This window comes from Hesperophylax consimilis, chromosome 25, assembly GCF_061612785.1.
Source record: "Hesperophylax consimilis isolate HC1 chromosome 25, BYU_Hcon_1.0, whole genome shotgun sequence".
NCBI lineage: Eukaryota > Metazoa > Arthropoda > Insecta > Trichoptera > Limnephilidae > Hesperophylax > Hesperophylax consimilis.
In genome coordinates, this window is record NC_142860.1 from 24,156,279 (window position 1) to 24,164,440 (window position 8,162).

Sequence of the window (8,162 nt, forward strand, 5' to 3'; positions counted from 1 at the left end):
TTTTTTGTAAGGTGACAATTTGTGCATGTTTTATTTTTCTTAATATGTCGGCAATGTCATTCAAAATTCAAAAAATATTTATTGCACAAAAAGAGTACAAAGGGTATAGCTTATAGGTTACATCCTATTTCTTCCAGCTAACACAACAAATACACATTATATTACATAACCCAACAATTACATGTTAACAAATAAATACATAACAGTAAAAAAAAAAAAAAAAACAGAGTTATTTAATTCATGTAAGGTATTCATTTAAGGTGTAGTGACATTTGTTTAACCTTCCAGCGGGCGCGCTGTCGTAAAATTTACGACAAACGCGCCTTATCGCTTCCCCCACTCTTGCGACTTAGTTGTAAGCATCGAGCTTCGAGCTATGCTAGAGTCTAATCAAATGTCAAACATTTACTGAAAGATATAAATGCTTTTCTCAAAGTGAATTACGGTAGGGCAATTGAACCGATAACAGAAGAATAAAACAGAAGCTTTCCAAAATGCGGTGTTTGTCGGTTATGTGCACTGGATAAGAAAAGATCCTCAGCATCAATGAAGTGTTGCCGTTGCCAGTCCTTTACATGCAAGAACCATTCTTCAGTTGAGGTGGTTTGTAACAATTTTAAGGATGAGAATATTGATTCTGACTAAATAGGTCGATAAAATATTTTGTATTAAAATATTAACATGTTTAGAGTGTTGCTTCGTTTTTTTTAAGAAAGTCAAATATATTTTTTTAAAGTACTGCCTATTATGATTTTTCATATCCTTAAAGAAATTCCCTAACGTTTGTATTAAGAAAACACCACTTACGTGAAGAAAACTTGATGACGTAAAATTTACGACAAGCGCCCGCTCAAGGGAAATTTCTCAACGCGCCCGCTGGAAGGTTAAAAGAAATGTTTTTATGATCTTTGGGGATCCTGTGTGGAGAATCTATTCATGGAAAGTAATGATTGAACCTAGAAGGGAGGAAACCCAAAATCGGGGAAGTTGTTGGAACTGGCGAGTATATGAACAAGTGGTAAAAATAACCTATCAAATTTATTGGGGATATATATTTTGGTCAGCCTATTTTTGCTAAGTCGAGAAGCTGTTTTACGTTGTCTAGGGCATTCACACTAGAAATGTGGCTTCCTAACTGAACTAGTTATGGATGTCGGAGAATCACGGCAGGTCTGAAGGATGTCATGAATACTTATCCATATGGTGGAGGTGGAGGTCTAAGTGGGACGCTGAGGTATTTCAGTCAGTCGACGGCATCAGGAGTCACTTAATTCAACACTGATGTGCTATAGAGAAACTGGCAAAGAGGACATTATTCTACGTTGTGTTCTGCTGTTGAATATGTCCACATACAAACCTAGCGACCTTTTTTTATTTTTTTTTTTATATTTACTCCACACAGGAGGCCCTGAAGCAGCGGCGTAGCTACCTAGGGGCTACGCGGGGCAGTGCCCCGGGGCCCTCAAGCTCAGGGGGCCCTCGAATCCTTACCAGAAATCTCGATCGAACTGAACTTTTGGAAATTTCTCCCATTTTCAAAATAAATATGACAGTTTGCAACTTGCAACCCCACTTTAATCATGACAACTCCGTTGAGAGAAATTCAAAAGTTATGCCTAGGGAATTCCCCTAAATGCAGGAAACAGCATCAAACGTTGGGATCTACTGTCAAAATTCACTGGCGAATCGGACACCCCTCTAAAAAAACTAAATCCGACTAGATGGTCCAGTAGGGTCAATACGATATCTGCAATAAAACTTCGTTATTTTGATATTATCAAAGCTTTATCAGAAATAGTTCTAAAGAGTCCTAATAAAGATGAGCGTAGTGAAGCAGAGAGTATTAAAACAAAAATGCTAAATTTCGAGTTCGTGTTGCTTGGCGAATTCACGCACAGTGTATTGAACGACATCAATTATGCATCCAAAACATCGCGACATCAATTTGGGCGAGGCGAGTAAAGTTTTAGCAGAGACCAAGGCAAAGTTGCAAATTTATAGAAATGATTTCGAATTATTCAAGTGCAAAGCCAGTGAAACTGCAAGAAAATATAGTATTGATACCCATTTTCAAGAAAAAAGCAAAGAAAAGTTTAAAACATTTTGATGAATTAGCTGCTGATCACCGATTTCCAAGCCGTGAAAAAATATTTAAAATTGAGATTTTCAATGATGTACTAGACACAGTAATATCTCAATTAGATGCACGTTTTATTGGTATGAGTGCAGTCTGTCATATATTATTACATGTTCATGAAGCAACTTTATTACAAAAGTGTGACGAATTCCAAAGAAAATATTCAGATATAATAGGCCCTAGTTTTTCACTTCAATTTATTAATATTTACCATCTAGTTTTACCTCAACTAACTCAAGCATGGACTGTTCACCAATTATGTAAGGAAATAATGAGCAAATATGCAGTGCTAGAATGCGACCTAACGGAAGTATTTACAGCAATGTTATTATTCTTTACAATTCCTGTCACTTCTGCAGCAGCTGAAAGGTCATTTATCAAATTAAAAATAATAAAAAATTGTTTAAAAAATAAGATGGGCCAAACACATTTATCGCTAACAGCAATTGAAAACAAAACCGCATCAAGCCTGGATTTAAACGAAGTCATTGATACTTTTGCGAAAACTAAAGCTCGGAATAAATTGTAAACATAATATTTATTTAGTCAGTTGGTAGGCCCGACCTTTATATAATAAACCCTTGAATCTTCTCTATTTCGTTTTATTAGCCAAACCTACACCAAGTATTAATTGTAATTTATGTTGTTACTGTTTAATATTTTTATTACCTGCCCTGCAGTCTGCAGTGCACAAAAAAGAGGTTAAGTAGCTTAGCATTTTTAAAGTGTTGGTATATTTCATATTTTTATTTGATAAAACCTAATCAGTTTACATAGCAGTGGGGCCCCATTTTTTAATTTGCCCCAGGGCCCTTGGTTACCTAGCTACGCCACTGCCCTGAAGAAAATAATTTCCCTCAGGGCCTATGTCATCTTTGGGGATGCTGTGTGGAGGGTCTTTTTGTGGAGAGGAAGGAGTGAACATGAGTCTTGAAGAGTCCCATGTTGTAGGAGGGAGGAAACACAGAGGCCGGCAGTTCGTTCCACAGCCGAGCTGTTGAACTTAAGAACGAAACGCAGAAGCGACCCGTTCTCATGTGACAAATGTCAACCGTGTACAAATGTTGGGCGCGCGTTTGGCGTGTATCCCGACTACTCACCGGTGCCGAAGGGATCAATGACGCTAGTTCCTCAGAGCATCTTCCATTGTAATACCGATAGAACAAGGACAGCATACCTACCTGACGCCTGTGCTCTAAAGATTGCAGTCCGTTTGTTATGATTGGGGAATCTATCAAACGGACCGCCCGTTTTTGCACAGAGTCAAGGGTTTTTTTCAGGTATTTAGGGGCTCCGGACCAGAGATGGCTGCCAAATTCGACAGTAGGGCGCACTTGCGATTTGTACAGGGTCAGCAGTTGTGTACTATTAAAGTATCTGCGGGCCCTGTACAGTACGCCCAGCTTCTGAGAGGCCACCTTTACTCTGGCTTCGATGGAGCCCCCGTACCTGAGCTGGTCACTTATAATTACACCAAGCATATCAATGGAAGGCCTGTTCGGAAGATTGCTTCCGTTGAAGGAGACTAGATTATCATTTGGATCCCTTTTAGACGTAATCAGACAGGATTGGGTCTTTGAAACATTAAATTCGACGAGATTAAAAGACTGCCCGAATGCTGTTTAGTTAGGTCAACATTGTCCGAAGGAGAGAGAAGTCTGATAATTGAACAGTTAGGTCCACAACAAGTTGCTTGTTTTTCAGGTCTCAGGTCTGCCACTGAGTTTGTCGTGACTCTTCAGAAAGTCATGCTAGCTTTAAGGTTAGGAAGTCACCTTATTAGCGCAAGATCCCAGTGTTCAAATCATGGTTGTGTCAGTAACCTTTATTAATATCATTAAATTTAGGTATAATCACTCGAGCAATAGTACCCAAATTTGGGTAGCTATAGGTAGGTGACTTTTGTGAATTAAATTAATTTATGTTGAGCTTCCCACAATCTGAGCTTATATCAAATACCAAAAGATGTCACCAATGTTCCTGTCTTGAAATATTCTAGAATTCTAGATAATGTTTTGTACCGTGCAGTCTGAGTAAAGAGGTAATTTTAAATTGTTGTTTTATTTTCCAATGTACATTTGTTACTTATTTTGTTTACTTTGCTACTACCGGTTTCGACACAACCGGTGAGTTTTTTATAAGATTGCTAGTTAATGACACGGTTGTGTCGAAACCGGTAGCAGAGTGAACAAAATTTAAGTAACAAATGTATGTTGGAAAATAAAACTAAATGAAACAAAAAGGTCTACAAATTATTACATAGTTATTGCACAAGAAATACAATTTTTTTATTGTTTTCTGTAAATTGAACATCTGTTTGCAAGCTAAAAATCGCATTTTTTTAATGTATGACTGTGGACATTTCTAGTAGACCGTAGACAATACACAAATGAATGATGAAGTGTAGGGGGTTTAATTGGCTTTAAAACCACAGTAAGCAGTTATGTTCCGTATTAATATTTGGACGTATGGTTTTTGGAAAGAGCGTGGCCAAATCTAAAACCGAAAGCCTGGAAATCTCTATCACCTGAGTTGTTGAGGTTAGGTCAGACAGGTTACAAACACCGGTTACACCGACATCTTTATTTATTGTTTATCGAGTTAGTTTGTATAACGTTTTTTAAATTTATCCAATCATTCTTCATCCTTTAGACTCTCATTGCGGCAGTGTGTATTGTATTGGTTTATTTTATTTTCAGAAACGTAACTACATGTCTCTGGAAAAACTGTTGCCGAGAATAGAGGAGATGTCTGTACCGCCGGTTTGGAGGGTCCACAAGAGTCTGTCACAGGACCCTAACTATAGAGACCCCATTAAACTGGTAAATATTAATGTTCAATGTTTTCAGAGTGCACAAAGGTGCAAAAATGTCAGAAGATCGGAGTATTTCCGTTTTGCAATAAAATCCAAATAAACAGAAAAATTTTCTGAACGTATTCGAAAATTGAAAACTGTTTTGAAAGCTAATGAAATACATTTTCAAATTTCAATATTAGAAATAAACATATAGGTATATTTTTTTTAAATATTAAAATTTTGAATGCAAATCTAAAAAAATTAAATTAAAATGGCTCACTTTACATTTTTGTTAGTAAAATTAATGACAATGAAAAAATCACCTCATTTTTTTTGTCATTTCATATGAAAATAATTTGAAAGGTTGTTTTGGAGAATTTGAACAATTCTTCAAATTTTAAAGTTCATTTTCAAGTTCTTTGAAGGTTCTATTCAAGTTCTGTTATTATATCCTTTATTGGCTAATTGTTTCACAAAACTGAAAGAACTTGAATAGAACCTTCACAGAATTTGTAAATAAACTTTAAAATTTGATGAATTGTTCAAATTCTGTGAAACAACCCGGACTAAGGACCGGTTATTTCGGAGAATTTGAACAATTCTTCAAATTTCAATTTCTGTGAAAGATTATTTCAAGTTCTGTTATTATTTCAGTTCTGTCCGGCAACTATTTTACAGTGATATAATAACAGAACTTAAATAGGACTTTCACAGAACCCGAAAATGAATGTAGAAATTTGATGAATTGTTCAAATTCTCTGAAACAACCCGTCCTAAGTGTCATAAGTTTTTTTGAAATTGCGGTCTTTGGTTTCATAATGGTGCACATTTTAATTCTTCCGTGGTTAACTTATAGATTTGAATATAAAGTATGGTGCTTTCTCTTTCGAACACCGTTTATATCATATTTCTCACCACAACAGTAAGGGAAACAACGATTTCTGTGAGACTGTATGAGCTTGAATGGTTAAAACTTACCACAGACGTAGTAAGTTTTCAGTAAGAATGGCTAATAGTAGGGGTGTTATTTATTAATGACGGAATGTGAAATATCATTTCTGGCATCATGAAATAATATACACGGCTTTTCAATCTAAAATTTCTAGATTGACGAAACTGTTTTCAGCTTGCAAGGTCATTTCCGATCATTTAACTGTAAACAAATAAGACAAGACACCTTACTATTTGTTTCATATATTTTCTTGATTGTTCAAAAAGATAAAGAGTGTTGAAATGTCAGTCGAAACCGTGTAGCGAAACTAGTTATCCATATTAAAATGTTGTTAAACAATAAAGTTTTTATTTTTATTTTACAATGACATTGGCTTGGATTTCTATAAAAATAACATTTGTTAAGTTTTGAATGGAAGGAACTTGTAAAATGATAACACATCAGAAACTTTAAAAGGACTCTTGACTTTTATTTGTTCTATTCCCAATTACATTGTGAATATCAGGAGATCCAAAACTACCCAAGCCAGACCAAGGAGGTTGTCTTTACTATTAGAAGCATTAGCGAAAGAAGAGTACGGTACAATGAAAAACTGATCCTTTATAATCTTACTTGGGAGTTTGCACCTACCGACATCTATGCATAATTTCTACAACTAATTATCTTGGTTGCATACAATTCAATTTTATCTACTTGGAGAGGTGTGAGTCCTAGATAAAAACTGCATTATTCAATTTTAAACAACATTCATAATAATTAACAATTGCAGAAAAATCGCAAGTGCTTGTCCTACGAGCCGACAGAGCGGATGCTGGAGCTGGCGCGACCAAAGAAGTGCGATGATCAGAGTGTGACGGGCATGATGTACACACTCATCTGGGGCAAGTTCATGAAGAAGACGGACCACATCTACCAGCGGCTCATCATCAGGGAGAAGCTGGGATTTATCAAGTGAACCAAACTTCTTCAAGTAAAATGGACAATCTCACGATGGTAGATAAGTACCGGTGATAGGGAAGACAATTCAATTTTTGGGATTAAATAAAAAAAACTAAGTGAGGTTTATCATTCACAGTGATTTGAAGGTATCTGATACTCGATGATTCGCGGAGGTTCGTACAAGGACATACGTTGCCAGGATCTTGTAAACTCGACGGTGACGCCAGTCTCCCACGACCAGCCTCAGATCATCGCCACTCGCTTTGTTGAGACTTTTGTAACAATTTGGGTGCATTATATCAATACTAGGAACAAAATAGTCAACAAATAATGACAGAAAATAAAAATTTGTTGTGAGTAAGGTATTCTAGTTTTGACATTTCAAGAATTCAACAATAGTTGGTGGCAACAGTAAACTCGTAATTTCAGTAGCTATGTGTACGGACTGTACGCAAGAAGTTGTTTACGACGTAAGTACACAACTTAAGCATCAGATACTTGCAGTTCCATGATAAATCAACACAATGACAATTTAACACACCTTTAAAAGGTGACATAGTCATTAAAAGTGATGAAAAAAAAACTAACCTGTAAACTTATTTAACCTAGTTTTTGTTCATCACTTTTCATGACTTATCAGTTTTTAAAGTGTGTTTAGTTATCCGGTCACCGATACTTGCGTATCCCTGTGGACAAATGACTTAACTACGAAGAAAAATAACTAAAGATGCTTGAAGCGTTTTAGCTCTGGGTCCAAAAACACCGGTTCAAAACCAGGTAACTTGAAATAAAACTTTTTATTTTCAAATTTAGCTAAACTCTTTTATAAGATTTTCTATTTATAAATTCAATAAAATCTCTTGCAAAGTTTTTCAAGGGACTCAGGCCCTGGCACGAAAGCCAACATCAACATGATAAAAGTCTTTAATCAACGATATTGATGATGAGACGAGAACTAAAGCTAGAACATTATCAATTTGTTTATTAACCTGAGAACATGAACTTTGAACATTTTAATGTAAAACTCTTTATCGGCAAATCCTATTATCGGTATCGTTGCACCTCTAATTTTAAATGTCGAATTGAGTTTCAATTTCAAACACCACTATTTGTAATGTCAAACTGGGTCTCAATGTATCGAATTGAGTTTTACGTATTTTTGTGTTAGTAATGTATAACAAATAAAAAAAGTTTTTGTCACTTCACCAACAGGTTAATTTTATTAAAACAAAATTAAAAACATTTCATTTAAACAGTAAGTATGTTTTTCTCTATCACAATCATTACACAAATTGTATTGTCGACAACGTTTCCAAAAAATGTTATTTACATAAAAT